Here is a 22,535-nt window from a genome sequence, read left to right as displayed (position 1 = left end):
AGTTGCTCAAATGCCTATGGTTTCTACTCCTGTTACAATGCCATCTGCTGCCAAGCATGCACCTATAGCCTCATGGGGTGTTCCCTATGATCAACTGACCGAAGAGGAGAAGACTAGAGCCTGGTTTACTGATGGCTCTGCACGTTATGCAGGCACCACCCAGAAGTGGACAGCTGCAGCATTACAACCCCTTTCTGGGACAACCTTGAAAGACACAGGTGAAGGGAAATCTTCACAGTGGGCAGAACTTCGGGCAGTACACATGGTATTACAGTTTGTTTGCAAGAAGAAATGGCCAGATGTACGATTATACACTGACTCATGGGCTGTAGCTAATGGATTGGCTGGATGGTCAGGGACTTGGAAAGATCACAATTGGAAAATTGGTGAGAAAGACATCTGGGGAAGAAGTATGTGGATAGATCTCTCCAAATGGGCAAAGGATGTGAAGATATTTGTGTCCCATGTAAATGCTCACCAAAAGGTGACTTCAGCTGAGGAGGAGTTCAATAATCAAGTGGATAAGATGACCCGTTCTGTGGACAATCAGCCTCTCTCCCCAGCCATCCCTGTCATTGCTCAATGGGCACATGAACAAAGTGGCCATGGTGGTCGAGATGGAGGTTATGCTTGGGCTCAGCAACATGGGCTTCCACTCACCAAGGCTGACCTGGCTACAGCTGCTGCTGATTGCCAGATCTGCCAACAGCAGAAACCAACACTGAGCCCCAGATATGGCACCATTCCTCGAGGTGACCAGCCAGCAACCTGGTGGCAGGTTGACTACATTGGACCACTTCCTTCGTGGAAAGGACAGCGTTTTGTTCTTACTGGAGTAGATACTTATTCTGGTTATGGATTTGCCTTTCCTGCACGTAATGCCTCTGCTAAAACCACCATTCACGGACTGACAGAATGCCTCATCTATCGTCATGGTATTCCACACAGTATTGCTTCTGACCAAGGAACTCATTTCACAGCCAGAGAAGTACGACAGTGGGCTCACGATCATGGAATTCACTGGTCTTACCACATTCCCCATCATCCTGAAGCAGCTGGGCTGATAGAAAGATGGAATGGCCTTTTGAAGACGCAGTTACAGCGCCAATTAGGTGGTAACAGCTTGGAAGGCTGGGGCAGAGTTCTTCAGAAGGCAGTATATGCTTTGAATCAGCGCTCGATATATGGTACAGTTTCACCCATAGCCAGGATTCATGGGTCCAGGAATCAAGGGGTGGAAAACGGAATAGTTCCACTTACTATCACTCCTAGTGACCCTCTAGGAAAATTTTTGCTTCCTGTCCCCATAACTCTAGGTTCTGCTGGCTTAGAAGTTTTGGCTCCAGAGAGGGGAGTGCTCCTACCAGGAGCTACAACAAACATTTCATTGAACTGGAAGCTCAGACTTCCCCCTGGTCATTTTGGGCTTCTAATGCCCTTAAACCAACAGGCTAAAAAAGGAATAACAGTGTTAGGAGGGGTGATAGATCCAGATTACCATGGGGAAATTGGATTACCTCTTCACAATGGTGGTAAGCAAGATTATGTCTGGAGTGCAGGAGATCCCTTAGGGCGTCTCTTAGTACTACCATGTCCTGTGATTAAAGTCAATGGGAAACTACAACAGCCTAATCCAAGCAGGATGACAAAGGACGCAGACCCATCAGGAATGAAGGTATGGGTCAATCCTCCAGGAAAAGAGCCAAGACCTGCTGAGGTGCTGGCTGAAGGTGAAGGAAATACAGAATGGGTAGTAGAGGAAGGTAGTTATAAATACCAATTAAGGCCACGTAACCAGTTGCAGAAACGAGGATTATAAAGTAATATGAATGCCCATTGTAAATTTACTAATGCGTTTGCGATTGTACGAGGGATAGTTATATCATGTTAGGCGTATTTACAACCTTGTTATTGTTTCATGTGAACATGAGATATTATTTGTGTCAAGTTGACAAGGGGTGGATTGTAGTGGCTATTCCTGGTTGTCAACTTGACAATATTTGGAATGAACTACAATCCGGAATTGGAAGGCTCACCAGTGACCCTTATCTGGAGGCTTGGAGATCCTTATCTGGATCTTGGTTTGAAGATCTTGAGCCATAGTGGCTATGGATTCCAGAAGATTGAATCTCCGAGTTAAGGAACACACCTTTAATCTGGGCTATGCCTTTCATCTGGGATTAAAGGTGTGGTGGAACACACCTTTAATCTGGGCTACACCTTTTGCTGGAGACAATATAAGGACATTGGAAGAAGGGAGTCTAGCTCTTGCTCTTGCTCCTTCGCCTGCTTGCTGCGTGAGACTGAGTAACTGCTAGATCCTTGGACTTCCATTCACAGCTGCGACTGAACCATTGTTGGGAATTGGGCTGCCGACTGTAAGTCATCAATAAATTCCTTTACTATTTAGAAATTATCCATAAGTTCTGTGACTCTAGAGAACCCTGACTAATACAATAGCATTCTAACTCTGCACTTTTCTTCTGCTGTACCCACATCCTCTGGGTGACTTCTTGATTCTCAGCATCTTGTCTTGCTGTGCCTGTGCCTCCCCACCCCCACCCCAGCCAGGCTACCTATAGGCAAGGTTCTCTTAGGGAGACTCGTACCTGATGCCCCAGGGATCAGGGCCCATCAGTGCTCACCCACAGCTCTCATTGTCTCTCCAGACAGTGTCTCCTTTCCCTGTACTGCCAGCTTTTGACTATTCTCCTCCTTCTCGTGGCTCTTCCAGGGAAGGTTGTCCACCTCTACATCCACGCTCAGACCCAGGTATAGTTCTGTCTTAGGGAGGATGTCACCAGTCCACTAGCTCACAGTTGGGATGGGCTTGAGGGTGCTCAGTGAGCCTTGTAGCATGGGAGCTGGGTCTCAGTGATAGCCTGCAGGACAAGGGGAAGCCTCTAGAGGTAGATAAGTTGCTTTTCTTTGAAATGAGTTTGACCTTCTCAGAAATGTTTCCATTCTGCCTTGTCACGTGCTTATGAAGGTGTGCTGCCTCAACTCAGAGGGTCCCTGTTCAAAGCAGGGAGTGAGCTGCACTTAGCAGGCCCGGAAGGGAGAGAGCGGTCAGTACAAGGCTCCTTGTTCCTATGATCTCATGGAGTGAGGCTACGATGGTGGGAGCTAATGGCATGCTTGTTCTGGCCTCTGTTCTAAATATGGCTCCAGAGGAAGGCTCTAAACGCTTCCAGAATGAGGGTGCTGCATCTGGTGGCACCTGAGGTTTGGGCTCTGGCAGCCCTTTTTGGTGGACACTGGGAGCAGAGAGCTGTCCCATGGTTCATAGTGAAGATGTTCCTTCTATATTTTCTATCACTCTATGGTAAGGTCATTGTATCTATCTGTCTGCTGAACAGCTGAGGCAGGGTTTTTTTGTACACACATACACACATATACATACACATATACACACACATGTACATACACATATACATACACTCACACAACACATACATAACATATGCACATACATACACATATGTACACACATACACATACACACACAGATACACACATATATATATACATATACATACACACATACATACATATATGCATGCACACAGAGATATACACACACATACACATATATATGTGTGTGTATATATATATATGCATGCATACATACATACACACATACATATACACACACATATATGTATATATATGTACATATACACATACACATACATACACGCACATCATATATTCTTCTTTTCTTTTCTTTCCTTCCCTTTCCTTTCCTTTCATTTTTCTTTCTTTTCTTTCCTTTCCTTTCCTTTCCTTTCCTTTCCTTTCCTTTCCTTTCCTTTCCTTTCCTCTTCTCTTCTCTTTTCTTTTCTTTCCTTTTCTTTTTTGAAGCAGGGTCTCTTGTAGCCCAGGTTAGCCTCAGACTCTCTATGTAGCTGAGTGGGACTTGATGACTTTGCACTTCGATCATGCCGTCTACACCTCCTAGGTTCTTGGCTTACAGGTCCGCACCATACCACACCCAGCTCTGTGAGGTTCTGAATGGAGAGCCAACCTAAGGCTTCCCGGACACTGGGCGAGCATTCTGCCAACTACTGATCTATGCAAGGTGGGGCTTTATTAAACTTGAAAATCTGACAAGCACTTGACAGAGTGGTTAGCTGGGCTGTGTGAGCCATCTTGTCCTGGAGTGACATCCTTTCTGAAGGGCTCCTTGGGCTGCACACACTCCCCTAATCTTACCCTATGAATCAGTTTCTATGCCTGCGTTTGGAATTACTAGAGTCTAGGTTGTGGCTACGCTACAATAGTTCACTCTCCTAGATGTCGCAAGTTTTCCTCCTCCAGGCCACAAAACAGGAGAGCATGTAAGTTCATGTTCTATGCAGTGAACTCATCCCAGTTAGGGCCAAAGGGGCCACAGAGAGCTGCATCTGGCCTCCGCCCTATGGCACTTAATATCACCTTCATTTCCCCTGGGCTACAGCGCCCTCGTGTGGCTGTCTGCGGAATAGCTTCGATTGCGGACTTCAGACTGAAGAGTCTCAGACTCATCTGAGCGCATCTTATTCTCAGAGCAGTTTAGTGAACCCAAGGGAGTGAGCTACTTTAACCAACTAAGTTGAATCACCTTAGTGTCTGCAGCACCTTCAGGCTCCAACAGTCAACTGCCCTGTACTGAGGGTCTGCCACGGCACGGACACTGCTGGTGGATAGAGTAACCAACTGCTTCCTGATAATACTCTGAGCCATTTGCGCAATGAGGTGAGGAATTTGGGGGGAATTTGGGAGGCTGAGGTGTTTAAAATGGAGAAATACAGTCTTCCATGGCCAGCTGTTAACCTGCAGAAGGTAAGAAAAGCAAAGACTGGGAAGTGCCAGTCACCAAGTTCAAGGAATATTTTGAGGTACCTGCCAGGGCTTACTGGGGTTCCTAGAAAGGTCCCAGAGTCTACGTTTCTGATGTTTAGTGATAAGAACTATCGTGATACCCCTGAGCACTGGCTTTCATGCTGAGTGATCACAGAGGGATTCTGCAAAAAGAAATGGGCTGCTGAGCTCTTCACAGAAGGCAGAGTGCCATTTGGTAGACTCAGCCCTCACACGATGGTGAGTGCAGGGTTCAGCTGCAGAACATGGTGACTGGATTTGTGAAGTTCAGGGCTCTACAGGCCACTCCACAGCCTTCTCCCACATTACTGATGGAGTTGGGACAGGAGGTCCGCTACCCATCAGCTGTGACTCTGACAAGTGCCTTGTGCCTGGTCAGGATGTTCTGGTCCCAGAAAGGCAGCCGGAACAACCCTCACATGATGGAAGAAAACAGGCTTTCTGAGTTGGCTGCTTGTCACTGAAAGTCTTTTTTTTTTTTTTTTGTAAAGATTTATTTATTGTTATACATAAGCACACTGTAGCTGTCTTCAGATGCACCAGAAGAGGGCGTCAGATCTTATGATGGTGGTTGTGAGCCACCATGTGGTTGCTGGCTGGGATTTGAACTCAGGACCTTTGGAAGAACAGTCAGTTCTCTTAACCACTGAGCCATCTCTCCAGCCCTTGTCACTGAAAGTCTTAAATGAAGCCACTGTGAAGTGCTTGCCACACAAGCATGGGGAACCAGTGTGAACCCAGTGTGCCTTGCAGTCTCAGGGCTGGGAAGGCAGAGACAGGAGGATTGTGGGGACTTGCTGGCCTGCTAGCCAACTATTATTAGCAAACTTTAGGCTCAGTGACAGACCCTGCTTCAAACAGTAAGGTGGACACCCAAATGTTGAGATCTGGCCTAGACACACAGACATAGACAGACAGACAAGCAGACACCCACACACATAGACACACGCATGCATCACAGTCCTCCCCTCCCCACCCATAGCTCACATTCACAATAAATACAGGAAAGCCAGGGAGCTTGTTCAGGGTATGGATACTCACTCTTTTAAGATAAGATGTGATATATAGAGAAATGGAAACACAAGTTTGTTTAGTTTTGGACAAAATGGGGAGGGTGAAAAATATGAACCCATCTCTCTTCTCTGCAACAGTGTTGCGACTTAGTGGAAGGCAAACACACTTGGGGCAGGAAGGTCTTCCTTCTGGCACTGGAGCATAAGATATCCTGGAGGGATTCCATTTTGACAGACAGGATAAAAAGAGGCTCAGTCTGGGTCCTGGGCTTGGGGGAGGGAGTCTGAACTGAAACATCAAGATTAATACATGAAAGAAACCAGTCTTCGAAAGACTGGAGGCTCTTCCTCACCCAGTGTGGTGGTTTGAATACACTTGGCCCAGGGAGTGGCACTATTAGGAGGTATGGCTTGTTGGTGGAAGCATGTCATTGTGGAGGTGGGCTTTGAGACCCTCCTTCTAGCTGCCTGAAAGACAGCCCCTTTTTGTTTGTCTTTGAAACAAGATGTAGAACTCTCAGCTCCTCCTCTTGCACCATGTCTGCCTGGATGCTGCCATGCTTCTTGCAATGATGACAATGGGCTGAACTTCTGAACCTGTATGCCAGCCAACTAAATGCTGTCCTTTATAAGAGTTGCTGTGGTCATGGTGTCTCTTGACAGGAACAGAAACCCTAACTAAGACACCTGGGTTCTTCTAAGAACAGTGGATGCCAAAGGCCCTCAAACTTCAAGCAGAAGAGAGGACAGTTGCGGCAGGATTTGTTTCTGCTCACTAGTTCACTCTTGTTCTTGGGAACACCCTTCCTTTCTTAATGAGCTACCCCTGTTCTTATTTCTAATGGTTTCCTCTAAGAAACTTTTATTAATGAAACTGGGAACCGAAAAGGAAAGCTCCTGTTTCCCTGGTAACGATCCTAGGTCCCTGGTCAATGGACCAGCCAATTAAAATGCTCACATCTTTTAGAAGTTGTCTGTGAGATTTACTTTGCCTTGGTATATTTCAGTAAAGATCACTGTGATCTTGATGGCGTCGATGGCCTATTGTCTTCCTGTCAACCACACTTTTGTTATGACTGCTCTGGTACCCAAGCCCCATGTTTTCCCTAAACCAAAAACTCAGGCTCTAGATCTCATTCGTGACTCAGTTAGACACTCACATAGCAGTTTCTATGTGCCACGCACAGGTCTAACCCAGTTTATAACGGCAGTTTGTGGGACACGAAGGTGGGGCAGAGTGAGGCATCGTCTCAGCTGTTTCCCAGTCCTGTGATAAATCACAGCGACCAAAAGCAAACTGGGGAGAAAAGGGGTTTTATTTTAGCCTGCAACTCTCAGACTCCACTCCATCACTGAGGGAAGTCAGGGCAGGAACTGAAGCAGGCGCCATGGAGGGATGCCATTTGATGGCTTGGTCCTTATAACTTGCTCGGTTTGCTCTGGACCACCTGCCCAGAGACCAATCTTTTGGTGGCATTTTCTCAGTTAAGGTTCCCTCCTCCCAAATGACTGTATCTTACATCAGGTTGGCATAAAACTAACCAACACCACCGCCCCCCCCCAAAAAAAAATTAAACTCATCAAAATTTTATGGTCAGTAAGGGTCATACTTGGAATTCAACCTCCTCTTGAGACAGAGTTCCCTCTACAGGCCTCCCCCCACCCCCCCACCCCTCCACCCCCCATACAGAAAAAGTGGTGGGAGTGAGGGAGTTATTCCTGTGACTTGAAAAGGAATCAAGTAATCTGAGAGATGAAGCTTTCTACATAGCCAGCCTGGCTTCTGGTTAGAGGGGTGTGATGACCCCTCCAAAGTGACTTGTGGTTCTTTACAATGCCTTCTCGACCACCTGCTGCTTCTGCTTCTTTAGGTCCATGCTGCGACTTTAATTTTAGGCACTTTTTTTCTTTTATTATATGTCAGACCCAGAGGGCAGAGAAAGAAAAACAAAACAAAACAAAACAAAAACAAAAACAAACAGGCCTGGATCAAGATGGGTAGGGATGTCGACAGAGCTGGGGACTTCTTCCTTAGTGATCTCACCAGCCCCTTCCTCCCTCTGGAAGATCATTCTGGCTGCTCGGCGTCATCTTTATCACATCCCAGGGACCCTCAATCCTGTGGGACACGGAATGACATTTGAATTCAGCATGCACAAAAATAAAAAAAAATAAAAATAAAAAAGCGTGTCTAGCGAGGAGGTTATCAACAGATGCCCCTGTGGCAGGAGGGCGCATGTTTATACTGAGGACTTTATCTGGCTGACCGATGTATTAGAAGTGCGTTAATACAGTGTGTTGTGAACCAGGAGTCAAATTATCCTGAGCTGTCTATCATCTCTTTAATAACCATCCACTGACCATCTCTGTCTCTGGCTTATTCTTGCTTTGACTGTGAAGCAAAACCTTCAGTGTGTATTCTTAGCAGACCACTGGCTTCCACCAACCCGGAACAAGAACGCTAACAGAGAGCCTCTGAGGCTGATCACAGAGACTTCCTGCTGTACTGGAATCCATTTGCCTGGTGTCCCCCATCAATATATTTGAAAAAAAATGCCTTGCTCATGAATTTTTTGCTTTGTAACTAAAACGTTCACAAAACCACTTCTGTGCTTAAGTGTGTTATTTGGAACAACCTGTTATGTGTAACTGTCCTCTGAGGCAAGCAACAGTCATTTGGGGAGTTTAGTTGTTCTCCCTTGCAGGAGATCATCCTAACTAGGTTGGTAGAACAGAGGCTCAGAGTAGAACATGAGATTCTTACCTGAGGATCCAGTTGCTCCCAGCCTCCTGGTCACACTGCGCATGGCCTAGGGCAGGGGATGGAGCATATATAGGTGTGTGTGTGTGTGTGTGTGTGTGTGTGTGTGTATACATGTATGTGTGCATATGTGTTTGCATGTGTTGTGTGTGCTTGTGTGTGTGCATACATGCTGTAAAGAGACACCATGACCAAGGCAAGTCTTATAAAGGACAACATTTAATTGGTTTTGGCTTACAGGTTCAGAGGTTCAGTCCAGCATCAGGAGATAATAGAAAGGTGGGAGCAGGGGACTTTTGGTATAGCATTGGAAATGTAAATGAGCTAAATACCTAATAAAAAATGGAAAAAAAAAAGAAAAAGAAAAGAAAGGTGTGAGCAGGGCAGCATCCAGGCAGGTGTGGTGCAGGAGGAGCTGAGAGTTCTACCTCTTCATATGAAGGCTGCTAGGAGTTGTTTGCCTTGACTGAAGGTGTCCCCCCACCACCACCTTGCAGGGTGGAAGTGGTTCATTTCCTACGCTTGTGGGGGACACATAGGTCTCATTGTTAAATCTTTATAAGCTGGGGTATCTTTTGAATGGTACAGAATAGACTTCATTTTTAAACTCCATTTTTTTATTGGTTATTTTATTTATTTACATTTCTTATGTTGTCCCCCTTCCCGGTCTTCCCTCCACAAATTCCTTACCCCCATCCCCTATGCCTCTATGAGGGTGCTCCTCCACCCACCCACTTCCACATCACCACTTTAGCATCCCCCTACACTGGAGTATCAACTCTCCACAGGACCAAGGGCCTCCCCTCCCACTGAAGCCAAACAAGGTCATCCTCTGCTAGTATGTAGCTAGAGCAAGGGATCCCTCCATGTATGCTCTGGTTGGTGGTGCAGGCCCTGGGAGCTCGGAGGAGTTGGGTTAGCTGATATTGTTGTTCCTCCTATGGGGCTGCTCCCTTCAGCTCCTTCAGTCCTTCCCCTAGCTCTTCCAATGGAGTCCTCAGTCTCAGTCGATGGTTGGCTGTGAGTATCTGCATCTGTATTAGTCAGGTGCTGGCATTTTCAACTGGAGTGTGAGAGTTTTTCTCTACTGCTTGTGTGAGTTTAAGAAAGGGTTCAGGCACCTCACCTCCAAGAAGTCACCTTTGTCCATCTTTGCACTGCCTGCAAACTGCCCAGCTTGCTCCTAAGTGCAGGGCCCCGGAACTCCTGTGTGTTAGATCTCAGTACAGATGCTGCCCGAGTGGTCCCCAGCAGCAGCTGTCTCCCCACCCTTATCATAGCCGACTTCCTAATTCTCTTTGACACAGGGAAATGGCTGACACCCCACTGAGAGCCTGTGTCTGGGCATCCATTATCCTTTCTTTCCTTAAAAGAGTCTAACAGGCGTCCTAGGTACTCAGACTCTGAGGTACAGGCACCCTCATATGACTCTGTGATCCTTATTTTTCCCTTGTGGAAGTTTACCATGCTCCCCTAAGCACCTGGACCCCAAGCAATCAGAGGGTCCAGGTGGCAGGCACATACATATGATGGGTACATACTGAATAAAGGGCCACATCTTTCCCCTGCAGACTGAGAATCAGAGACAAGCACACACGCGGACGATGTTAAGATAAATGCTAAAATAAATGCGGGTGAGGTATCTTTGGCGGGCCCGTGCCAAGGTATGAAATTACACCGCTGCCCAGTTCCCTGCAAACCAAAGGAGGGGAAAGAAGAGGCCACTGGGTCCCTGTTTTCTCCAGTCTCGGGGTGGTGGAGAGAAACAACATCCTGACTGCGGCCCCTGCCTGTTTTCTGCCAGGCCTAGGACTATGTGCTGCTGCACCTGAGTCTGAGACCCCAACTGGCTCTCACTCTTACTAAGAAGTTACGCTGCCAAGCTAGCTATGTAGATCTAGGGTAAGGCTTTTTGGGGGGAGGGGAGGGTGAAAGGCTATCGGCAGACAGACAGGGAGACGAAGGAAATGGAAAGAGAGAGACAGAGATGGAGAGAGAGCGCTGGAAGGAGAGACAGAGACAGAGGCGAGGGAGAGATTGGGGGGGGGGGGCTTTTACGCTCTGCAGCTGTTGGCCCTGGGTGATGATTTAAAGCTGCCTCTAGGTGCCTGATGGCCAACAGGTGGCATGGACCGCCTCTGAAATCCTTAAGGGACCTGTTGTGTGGGCCCTAGTACTTCCCAGTACTTCCACTGTTTGGGGCCCATTTAGCTTCATAGACCCTCCATCTTGTACTAGGCTGAATTCTAAGAAACAGCTAGCTTCCCAGAAACAGTTTCTGGACAGGACACTGATGCCAAGTGACAAAGGGACCTCCAAGCGGCTTCGGAAGAAAGGAAAGAGAAAGCCTGCTTTGTTGCCTCAGGAATCCCAGCAGCAGAAAAGGCGAGCTTGTAGAAGAAGAAGATCGAAGTTTTCACTGGAAGATGCTATTCCCCGAAGTGCTGGCACCTCAGCCTGGAGCACAACCCGCCAACTGGCCAGTATATTCGGCTTCACACCGGATGAAATTCAGAGTAGCTCGGGCCAGACCTTCTCAGATGTGGATTCCTCGGACGCTGCCAGCACCTCCCGCTCTGCCTCCACCAGCCTTTCCTACAGATGGACGGTAGGCAGGAGAAAGCTGGCAGCCAAAGCGCCCAGGACCCTGCGGGCAAAGCTTTGGGCGGCCGAGCTGGATAAGCACTTCGCCTCAGACAATGCAGAAGGAGCTGCGGGCCCTGAGCAACAGGATGAAGGCATCGACAGCCACACACCTAAAAGCACGAGTGGAGAGGAATCCTCCCAGTCCTACCTCAAGGCGTGTATCACCAACTACTTTTGTGCAGCCGGGCGCTTGGCCTGCGGGGAAGAGTGTCAGGTGTTGGCGCGGAGGGTCACCCCAGAAGGCAAGGTTCAGTACCTATTGGAATGGGAGGGGACCACCCCTTGATGATTAGCCCTCAGAGGCTGCCCAGTTCCCTGAAAACCAAAGGAGGGGCAGAAGAGGCGTCTGGGTCTCTGTTTTCTCCAGTCTCGGGGTGGTGGAGAGAACCAACATCCTGGCTGCGGTCCCTGCCTGTTTCCTGCCAGGGCTAGGCCTGTATGCTGCTGTACCTGGGTCTCTAAGACCCCAACTGGCTCTCTACCATTGTCTAGAGTACACTCCATACCCCTCAAACATTTTATTGGTTCCTCTGACAGTACCCTAGCTGTGTCCCCTGATCTGAGGCCTGAATCTGTTTTTCATTGTCCCCAATTCTCCATCTTTTGCACTCTGCCCTCTCACCCCTTCCAGGTGTTTTGTGTGGTCACACATCTCCCGTGCATGCGCATACGCTCATCTGTTCCCTCACTGGGCATGCTTCACTGGGTCCTCACTGGGACTACAGGGAGGGAAGGGAACCCTGGGGGTCTTCTACTTTCTCACTAGTACCCCTCACCCCAGGAGGGTAGGGATGCCTGAGAAAGTTTACGATGCCTGGGACCCAGAGGCTGGGGAGTGATGAGCTGGGTCTCTGCTGAAGGAACTGGAATCAGGGTCCTTTATTGAGGCTGGGAGGGGAGACTAAGGGAGTCAGGGCCAAGGCTCCCAGAAGTTTGCCTATTCCCAGCAACAACCCTTCACTGTTGTCAGGGACTGGGGCCTGACCTTGCTGCGTAGACATGTTCTTAAACACATAGATGGGGAGGAAGACCAGGCCAGATTAAATCCCATCCCACACACTGTGCATACAAACACCACCACATATTCCCAAAAGGGCCTCCTGGCCCCCATCCTTGGCCTCTTCCAGGGATATATGCTTCAGTTAAATGTGAAAACCAAACTCCTGCCTCCTCTGGCCTGTGGACCAGCCTTGGCCCCACAGAGAAGCACAAAAGACCCCCCCCCCCATCACCACCACCCCTTCTCCTGCATGGCTCCTGCCTCGTCCTGGAGCTGACAATCACTTTTGGGACAGGCTGGGGGTTTCCAAGGGCCCAAATCATTGGTTCCCTTCAGAAAGGAAGTCTTTGTCATCGATGGTACAAATTGAATTCTTAGAATGGACAAACTCGGCCGTGTCTGGAGGGATACCAAAACTAGGAGGTGGGCAGGGAGCCCTTATTTTGCCTGCAAAAACAGAAACTGACTTGCTCAGCTCAGAAAATGGAAAGAAGCACCTTTGGGGTGGGAGGCAGAGGCATCGGACCTTTGGGGTGGGAGGCAGAGGCATCGGACTGGGAGCGGCCTCCCTGCCTGCTGCTGTGGCTTCCGCTGGGAGTGGGAAGATGGACTGCGTGATGGCGGCAGACTATATCAGAGGCGCCGCTTTTTCCTATGACTGGGTCCGACTCCTCCTCACCTGCCCATGAACATTAAGGGGGATCCCTGAGGTAGGTTAGATGGCCCCTGCCTTAAACCCGAGCCACCATAGTGCCTTGCAAAGGAAGCTTTCCTCTCACTAGACACAGTACCCACTTCCCTCTGCTTCCCCGTCTGGGCTCAGGCAGGGATACAAAGATGGACACCAGGCCCAGTGGTCAGACCCACAGCTGCCGCCACTGAGGTCCCCAAGTGGGGCCTGGCAGAGGGAGAGTTGTAAAGTCAACTCCCAGGCCCTATTGGCTTCAGTGAGCACGGCAACCTCCAACACATGTGTTTTCCAGGCCACTGGGGAAGCCAGAGTTAGGATGGCTATTTATACATCTGCCCCTCCCCTGCTGTGCCCCAGAAGCTCTGGGCCTGAGGAGCAGGAAGGCAGGTGGGGTGTTCATCCCATTGGGGATGCTAGCATAAGGTCTGACCAGGTCCCCGGACTCCCCACGGCAGCATTTCACCCCTACAAGATAATAGCTGCATTACTGCCAACTGACGGTATAACCCTGTGCACCTTTGAAAAAGATTTTGGTTTTAAATTGCTGCTTTTAATAATAGTTGTTATATTAAAGTTATAATTGAAGTGTCTGGTTTACAAACAACAAAACAAAACAAAAATCCCTGAACCCCTCATCCTAACATGGGTTCCCCTTTTACCTTTATAAACCGCCATTTTCCTATGGGCCACACCTGTCTTCTCTTTAGGCAGAGTTAGCCCTTGTGTCTCTTCCCCACCCCCAGGATAAATAGGTCTCCCCCCTCTCCCATGTTCCTTTCTCCTGTCTCCCTAGTCCTCGATCTCCTGTCTTTGTCTCTTATTCCCTGCTCTCTGTCCCTCTGGAGCAAATAAATTGCCTTTGTCTTGGGGGGTCCTGAGCCAGTACCAGTCCCTTCAGGAACGGCTGCCCTTCTCTGTGCTCTCCTCCCGAATGACTTTCCTCTGCGCTTATCATTACATATGAAGACAAAGTAGGAGAATGTCTTCCATGGCCTGTACCCCTCTTATGGCAAAATCGACCTAGAACTCATTTGCTGTGTTGCTAGCTGCAGCATAGCAGCTGGACCAAGCAAGGCTGTAATGTGAACTTTTCCCGTGAAGGAGACACACCCCCTCGCTGTGGAGGGTGGGGGTGGGGCTCCCTCCTGGAACCCAGATTAGGCAAAAGCCACACCCAAACACCCTGGTTTCAGAGAGAGATACTTTATTAAGGGGAAAGAAAGGTTAAAGCCACTGCTTTCTGACTGGCATAAAAACAGCCAGTGACCTAGCAGGAGTCATTTTATAGAAGAGAAAAGGGGAAGGGCTGTGTTAGACGGGCTAGGGTGTCGAGGCTTGTTTTGATTGAGCATTGTACTGGCTGGTTGTGTGTCAACACAAGCTGGAGTTATCACAGAGAAAGGACCTTCAGGTGAGGAAATGACTCCATGAGATCCAGCTGTAAGGCATTTTCTCAATTAGTGATCAAGGAGGGAGGGCCCCTTGTGGGTGGGACCATCTCTGGGCTGGTAGTCTTGGTTCTATAAGAGAGCAGGCTGAGCAAGCCAGGGGAAGCAAGCCAGTAAAGAACATCCCTCCATGTCCTCTGCATCAGCTCCTGCTTCCTGACCTGCTTGAGTTCCAGTCCTGACTTCCTTTGTTAATGAACAGCAATGTGGAAGTGTAAGCTGAATAAACCCTTTCCTCCCCAACTTGCTTCTTGGTCATGATGTTTTGTCCAGGAATAGAAACCCTAAGACAAGCATGTTAATTGGTTTTGGTTGGACATGTTTGTTAGGTGAACCAAAGGGGATTTTGATTCCTGGACTTCAATACTTGACAGCTGGACCTTGGAAGTCAGCTTAAAGAGGAGGAAGTGGTCAAATAAGGGGATAGACCTTAGTGGCTAGCTTTAGGAATGCCATCTAACAGTTTTCAGCAAGGCAGAGGAAGTAGAGGAGAAGGGCAAGACTGGCCAGAGTCCATTCATTCCCCAGACAGGGCATTACTGATGGGCCAAAATATTTCTCCCACAGTCCACCTTGAGGAGCCAATGAGTTTGCTGGACTTGCTTTATAGGAGCATTCATTGGTGACCCCACAGCAGCTATGCCTCTAGAATGTTTCACCTCAGCATGAATGACAACTTCTAAATTACTCTGTGCTTATCATTAGATTGCATGACTAAAGCTGGCATTAGGGCCTATTCCCTTATTTGTACACTTCCTCCTCCTGAGGCTGACTGCCAAGCTGCATAGACGGAGTCTCAACTTCCACAGTCCATATACTATTAGCACTGCCCATGACCAGGAGGGCAGTTATGGCCGAACACACTGCTCTCTTGGAAGCAAGGAGGCCTGGAAGCAATGAGGGATGGAACCTCAGGTCAAGATCTCACAATTTTCTTCTCTCCTTCTGTGAGAGGTCAGAGGGTCTCTTGAGGGTAGTCACAGCTGCTCCAGGGTGAAGATGGTCATGGTTGGTATGCGCCAAGAGCAGTGTTCCATTACAAAAGCACACATTGTGCACACCAAGTGTTGAAGAAGTAGACCTAAAAGCATTCTTTGAAAGATCAAGCAGATATTCATATCCCCAGCATTGTAGAGTGGATGAGCTTTTCTCCTGGCTAGAGTAAAATGCTGAGCCACATGTTAGAGGACACAAGCTAGGGAGCTCCAGGGGACACCACTGACAAAGATGTATATACATACATATATACATATATAACATTGAAATAAAATGTTTGCATAATATTTTTTTCTCATGAGCGTAGTACCCCAAAGTTAGAAAATCCCTATATCTTAACGAAGAAGACCAACATTCACATTAAAATGGGGCAAAGATTTGATGCTTCTTCGGGTGGTTACAAACACACAAGAAGGCACATAACTGTAAGTGTATCTCAAACCCTCCAGCATCATGAGATAGCCTTCTACCCATTAGGAGAGCAAGGATAAGTATTGGTGAGGATGCGAAGAAGTGAGATCTGTACACCCTACTGGTGAGCACTCACAGCATTGCCAGTGATTTAGAAAATGGTTTAGGTATTCCTGAAAATGCACTGAATTACCATCTGGCCCAGCAATTCCACCCTTCGCTATAAATCCAAAAAAAAAAAAAAAAAAAAGCATACATTCACACAGAAACTGTATGTGTGTGTTCATAGCAGCATGATGTGTAGTAGTCAGAAGTGGAAGCCACTCAAATACCCACCAGCTCTTGAATAGGTGTCGTGTGGTATGTCCATATAATGAAATATTATTCATCTATACAAAGGAATGAAACATTGATAAATGTGACATACATGAATCTTTAAAACATCAAGCTGCCTGGAGGGAAATATTCACAAGAGATCATTTGCTATGAAATTCCATTTATATGAAATATCCACAATAGGCAAATCCGTAGGGACACAAAGTAGTAGTGGTGGCTGCCGAGAGCTGGGGGAAGGGGATGGGGTTCCTTTAGGGTGTGATGAAAAATGTTCTAAAATTAGATGGACCATCACAATAGAAATGGATTTGTGGAGGTGAACATGGTTGCCCAGCTTTGAATATTATACAGTGTGTATACATGTCAACATTGCATGGTACCTCAGAAATACACGCAATGGGATATGCTAATTAAGAAAATAAGCTTGGAGTCTGGAGGGATGGCCAGCAGTTAAGAGCACATGCTGCTCTTTCAGAGGAACTAAGTTTGGTTCCCAGCACCCACATCGGGCAGCTCATCGGCATCAACAATGAGCCTCTTTGAGCCCTTAGGAGCATCTGCGTGGCTGAGGGACGTCATAACTCGAAGTAGAGTACAAAGCATTCAATTGTTCACTCCAGAAGTATAAATTTTATGATATGTAAATTCCATCTCAATGAGATAGGTCATTGTCTCTGTAGAGAGGGTGGGTAACTATGATCTGCCTCAGGTCATGGTATCTATAGAGCGGGGCTGGTAGCTATGATCTTCCTCAACAAGATAGATCAGGTTCTCTGTACAGAGGGATGGGTAACTATGATCTACATCCATGAGATAGGTAATGGTCTCTGTAGAGAGGGCAGGTAGCTCTGACATCAACTATTTCCTACATCTCCCTTGCTACCCCATGCCTTATCCTCCTCCTTATTCAGTTTTCATTATCCCTCAGGCTGATGATGGCAGGAGTTAGAGAAGTCTGCTTAGAGAAGCTTAGTGTATCTGTGAAATGAAGAAGTCCCTTCCCACATCAATAAAGGAAGAAAAATATGTGTGAGCAGAATGCCATTCGTTATCTGTGAGGATTTGACTAGGTTCCTCTAGCCATGCTTCTCATGGGTGTATTCAAAGCATTCGGCTTTTATGTCTCTAATGCTATGCATATGTCACCAATCTACCCACACATTTATCCACTCATCCATCCACTTATACATCTATTCACCTCTTCATCCATCTCAATTCATCCAGCCACCACCTATCCATCATCCACCCATTCATTCACATATCCATCCATCCATCCATCCATCCATCCATACACACACACACACACACACACACACACACACACACACCATTTACCCACCTATCGATTAAGACATTCAACATCCATTTGTGGGACACTGTTTTAGCCTGCTCCTGTTTGTCAGTAGTTAAGGGGCACTTTACTGTGTAGACATGTGCATATGACAATACAAAAATACAGTGTGACGAGCATTGTGGCCGGCTTTGAACAGCTATAAACAAAGTGAATGGTATTGGCAATGTGACTTGTGTTGGGTTTGAAGCAGGGAACCAGAAAAGCCTATAGTAACACATCAAGTGTAAATGGGAAGAAACAGGCCTGCATGAGAGATGGATAGAGGATGGATTGCTGTGATGTTGTTTAAAAGAGAGCAATGGTCCACAGGCAGAGTGAGCTTCACTTGGAGGCAATCACTAGACATGTCTCTGGGCCAGGCACAGTATTGGCAACTTGTCTATCTATAGCATCACAATCCTACCTAATATACCAGGGTTCTGATTTAACCTCTGTGTTAGAATCGGCCAGCTTTTTCTGTGAAGTGCCAGGGGGTAAATGTTTTAATTTTTCCAGAACATAAGGCCTCATTTGCAAATGTTCTCCTTGACTCTGCTGTTATAGCAAGGACACATTCATACAGTACTATCAATGGATCGATGCATCTGTGTTCCAATCAAATTTTATCAAGCAGGACCCCAAAATTCAGATTTTATAACTTCAAATGTGTCAGGAAATTATTTTATTTTTTTTTCAACCAGTTAAAAATGTAAAAGCATGTGTGAAGGGACTGTAGACAGCCTGAGCATGGCCAGCATGGCCAGCATGGCTCGGGCAGGCCTTGCCCTTCTCCCACATTCCCTGGGCCTTGCTAAAACCATTAGAGCACCTTCCTAAAGCTAGCCACCAAGGTCTATTCCTTTATTTGCCCACTTCCTTCTCCTGAGGCTGACTACCAAGGTCCAGTTATCAAATTATTGAAGTCCAGCAATCAAAAGTCCCCTTTGGCTCTCCGAATTAATTAACATGGCCAATTAAAACTAAACACTTCATCCTAACACATTCTCCCTTTACCTTTATAAACTGCCATTTTCTATGGGTCACATCGGTCTCCTTTATATCCAGAGGCAGTCCCTCAGGACAAATACTCCTTTCTCATATCCCTTATTCACTTCTGTCTTAGGTTTTACTGTTGTGAACAGACACCATGACCAACGCAACTCTTATAAACACAACATTAGTTGGGGTTAGTTCAGATATTCCATCCAGTGTCATCAGGGCAGTAGTGTGGCAGGGTCTGGGTAGGCATGGTACAGGAGGAGCTAAGAGGTCTACTACATCTTCATCTGTCGGCCTCTAAGAGAAGACTGACTTCCAAGGAGCTAGGATGTGAGTCTTTTTTTTTTTTTTTTGGTTTTTCGAGACAGGGTTTCTCTGTATAGCCCTGGCTGTCCTGGAACTCACTTTGTAGACCAGGCTGGCCTCGAACTCAGAAATCCACCTGCCTCTGCCTCCTGAGTGCTGGGATTAAAGGTGTGCACCACCACGCCTGGCTAGGAGGTGAGTCTTAAAGCCCACACCTACAGTTATACACATACTCCAAGGCCACACTTCCTAATAGTGCCACTCCCTAGGGTAAGCATATACAAAACATCACACCTTCCTCTTCTCCCTCATCCTCTATCTCCTGTCTTTGTCTCTTATTCCCTGACCTTTGTTCCTCTGAGGCAAATACATCTCCTTTGTGCTGAGAATTTGGTCTTGGGGTGTCCTGAGCAGGTACCATTCCCTAACAATGTGAGGCTTACAAATCATATCAGAAAATGTTTCAAGGAGTCTGTTAAATCAAGTGCTCATTAAGTCAAAGCCCACCTGGCTTCCTCTGCTAATGTTGTGCCCAGGAGGCCAAGGGGATGCTGTCTCCCAAGTAGCTCCTCAGCATCCTCAGGTAGCTGGCTCAGACCTGAGCATTCAGTCAACTGAGGGTGGCTAGAGCTGATCGAATGGCCCCAGACAAATGAACAACAGGCTTGAGATATGCTTTGTCAGAGGCAAAAATTCTTGTCAGACTTCACCTGAGGGTAAGGCACAGCATGAGAGAATCCTGAAGCAGAGGTGCAGGAGAGAGAGAGACAGAGACAGAGACAGAGAGAGAACAAGAAGATTGGTAGGACAGAGAGCTTGTCAGGATGCAATGGCTTGGACAGCAGAAGCTAGAATTCTTCCCAGCATTCTTAGGGTCAGAGCTTGGCTACCCTAACAAGTCAATCAAATAAACAACTAATTATTGAAAGCAGCAGAGGGGATATTTTCAATATAATTACATTGGTTAAGAGGAAAAGAAGTACAGAGGCCCTCATGTTTGGGATTCTGGCATGAGCTCTATGTTTTACTAGAGATCAAGAGGCATCTAAGCAGTCCTGGTCAAGATGTGGTCTTGCCATTACAAACCCATTGTTGTCTGGGCTTCTATCTTCCCTGCAGACTCACCTGTTTGTCCAGTTGTCAGAACTGTGAAGGCAAGTCACTCCGCTGGCTGTCACTAGGCTCCAGCCTTCTCCTTCTGCCAGCATGAAATTCCTGGTCAGGGGATTTCAATTTCTTGGTGTTCATTGCTTCAATAGGCCAATAGCCAAAGGTATGGCACAGTGTCCCTTTAGAATATCCTCATTCCTGCCAGGGTGGTTATAAAACAGGACATGGGAGTGATTTGGGGGGCAAACTTTAAGGTCATTTATTTCTTCTCCTTCCTCCTCCTCCTCCTCCTTCTTCTTTTAGATTTATTTATTATATGTAAGTACACTGTAGCTATCTTCAGACACTCCAGAAGAGGGAGTCAGATCTCATTATGGATGGTTGTGAGCCACCACGTGGTTGCTGGGATTTGAACTCAGGACCTTCAGAAGAGCAGTCAGTGCTCTTACCTGCTGAACCATCTCTTTAGCATGTACAGACTTTAAATGAAGGCATGGTGTTGAGGTTAAGACATTTTGAACATGAAAGAGATATAGCCTGTGGCATAGCCTTGAATCCGGGGCCTTGAATGCTATGGTGATAAGTTGGGATTGGCCTTAAGTTCCTGATCTAGGGAAGCAATGTGGTGAAGCAGAAGTTTAAAGAGTTACTATTGATGAAGTTCAGACATTAAGATGATATGCTTGTCCTGGTGCATATAGGTGGGTGTGAATAAGCTCTAGGTCACGTGGTAAAGCCCACAGCTATCTAAGGAAGACTGGAAGGTGGCCTGTGACTTCCTTTGGTATGTGTAGACAGAGGTCAATGTCATGTGCCTGATTTAGCTGAGCTTCAAGGAGTCCCCTCTCTCTTCCTCTCCATGGTTGGGATGACAAAACACTTCTAACACTAAGCACTGCATTAATTTTACAAGGAGAAAGCAACACTCAGCAACTCAGATGAATTATACTCAACTCACTCAATTGTGGTGTTCCTAAGGTGGGACCGCTGTGGATTTGGCCAGGAGATGGCAGCTACGTGTGTGTGTGATGGTTTGTATATGTTTCCCCCACTGGATGGCACTTTTAGAAGGTGTGGCTCTGTTGGAATAGGTGTGGCCTTGTTGGAGAAGGTGTATCATGGTGGGTGTAGGTTTTAAGACCCTCATCCTAGCTACCTGGAAGTCAGTCTTCCACTAGCAGCATTTAGATGAAGATGTAGAACTGTCAGCTCCTCCTGCACCATGCCTACCTGGATATTGGCATGCTCTCACCTTGATGATTATGGACTGAACCTCTGAACCTGTAAGCCAACCCCAATTAAATGTTGCTCTTATAAGAGTTGCATTGGTTTGGTCATAGTGTCTGGACTAAGACAGTGAGACATGGCCACTGGTTCCACCTTGCATTCCTTTGGAGCAGAGAGAAAAACTGGACATGTTCCTGGAAGATTCCATTTTCCTTTACCTTTCCCACAATTCCATCATTAGCCTGGTGTTCTTGTTGTCAGTCATATGCCTGAGCCTAACAGTGTCTGTAGCTGGACTTGCCTGCAATGTATTAGTTTTTCAGGGCATGTTGACCACGTCCATCCTTCCCTGGCTGCTCACTGCAGCCTTCATATCAGGACCCAGTTTGCTGAAACTTCACCCAGCATGCTATAACAATAATCAATGTGGTGGGTTGGATGGGATGATCCAACCAACTGGTTGGGTGATGTTCTACAATGAAGGAAAGAGTTGGTGGTCATGGAAATTGTTATTGAGTTTAAATTGATGTCCTTTTTGGCCTGAAGCTCACATTCTTCAGATCTGACATTGGGATATGCATCTGTCAGAACACAGCACCAACTCACTGCAAAGCACCCGCACTTGTCTTTGCAAGTTGGATTTGCTTACCCTTGGCCTATGATTAGCCTCCCAATGTCACCCCAGTCAGCATTCTTGTTATAACTTCATTCTCCTGAATAGAAATGGTATACATACTTAGGAAAATTACTTTACTACTAATAAAAATGAGATCCTCTGTCTTCGTCTTTATTCTTCACTTGTGAGCAGCATAGATGCCTCTGTTTCCTTCCTTCTGCAAAGGCGCTATTGAGTCAGGAGGTTCAGTGAGGTCCAGGGGCACATACACATAGAGGAACAGCCTGTGAGAGCAGCCAGAAGAGTGGCATCTGCGAGCAATGGAAAGAGACCTCAGTGGAAACCACCCTGCTGATACCTGACTGTGGACTTCTAGCTCCCAGAACAGAGGATAAACATATTCCTGTTGTTTAAGCTGCCTGGTCTATGGTACTTTGTTGCTGCAGCCTGTGATAATACAATTACCCTGAATTTGTCCAAGAAGCTCATAGAAACCATGAGAAATGAATATTTTTTTTCATAGAAAGTATGGGTAATTAAGCAAACAAATAAAAAGAGCTCTCGGAGCTGGGAAGATGTTCACAAAGTGCTTGTTTGATAAACACGAGAACCTGAGTCTAGAACTTTGATACTCAAGTAAAAAACAAAGCAGAAAGTCGAATATGGCAACAGGAGTCTGTAATCCCAGCACTCGGGAGACAGAGACAGATCTTATGCTTGCTGGCCACCCACTGTTGCTGAATTGATGAACTCAGACTCAGAGAGACTCTAAACCAAAA

General features: G+C 47.0%; 1 pseudogene across 1 annotated transcript; it reads left to right on the top strand.

Moving 5' to 3' along the window:
- The first annotated feature begins 10,898 nt into the window (after nucleotides 1–10,898).
- Nucleotides 10,899–13,574, top strand: AA619741 (expressed sequence AA619741; annotated as a pseudogene). The gene has a single exon (NR_033627.1). The product of NR_033627.1 is annotated as an expressed sequence AA619741 (transcript).
- Nucleotides 13,575–22,535: the final 8,961 nt, after the last annotated feature.

This window comes from Mus musculus, chromosome 1, assembly GCF_000001635.26.
Source record: "Mus musculus strain C57BL/6J chromosome 1, GRCm38.p6 C57BL/6J".
Lineage (NCBI taxonomy): Eukaryota > Metazoa > Chordata > Mammalia > Rodentia > Muridae > Mus > Mus musculus.
Note: the sequence above shows the minus strand (reverse complement) of the source record. Positions and strands in the feature narration are given on the sequence as shown.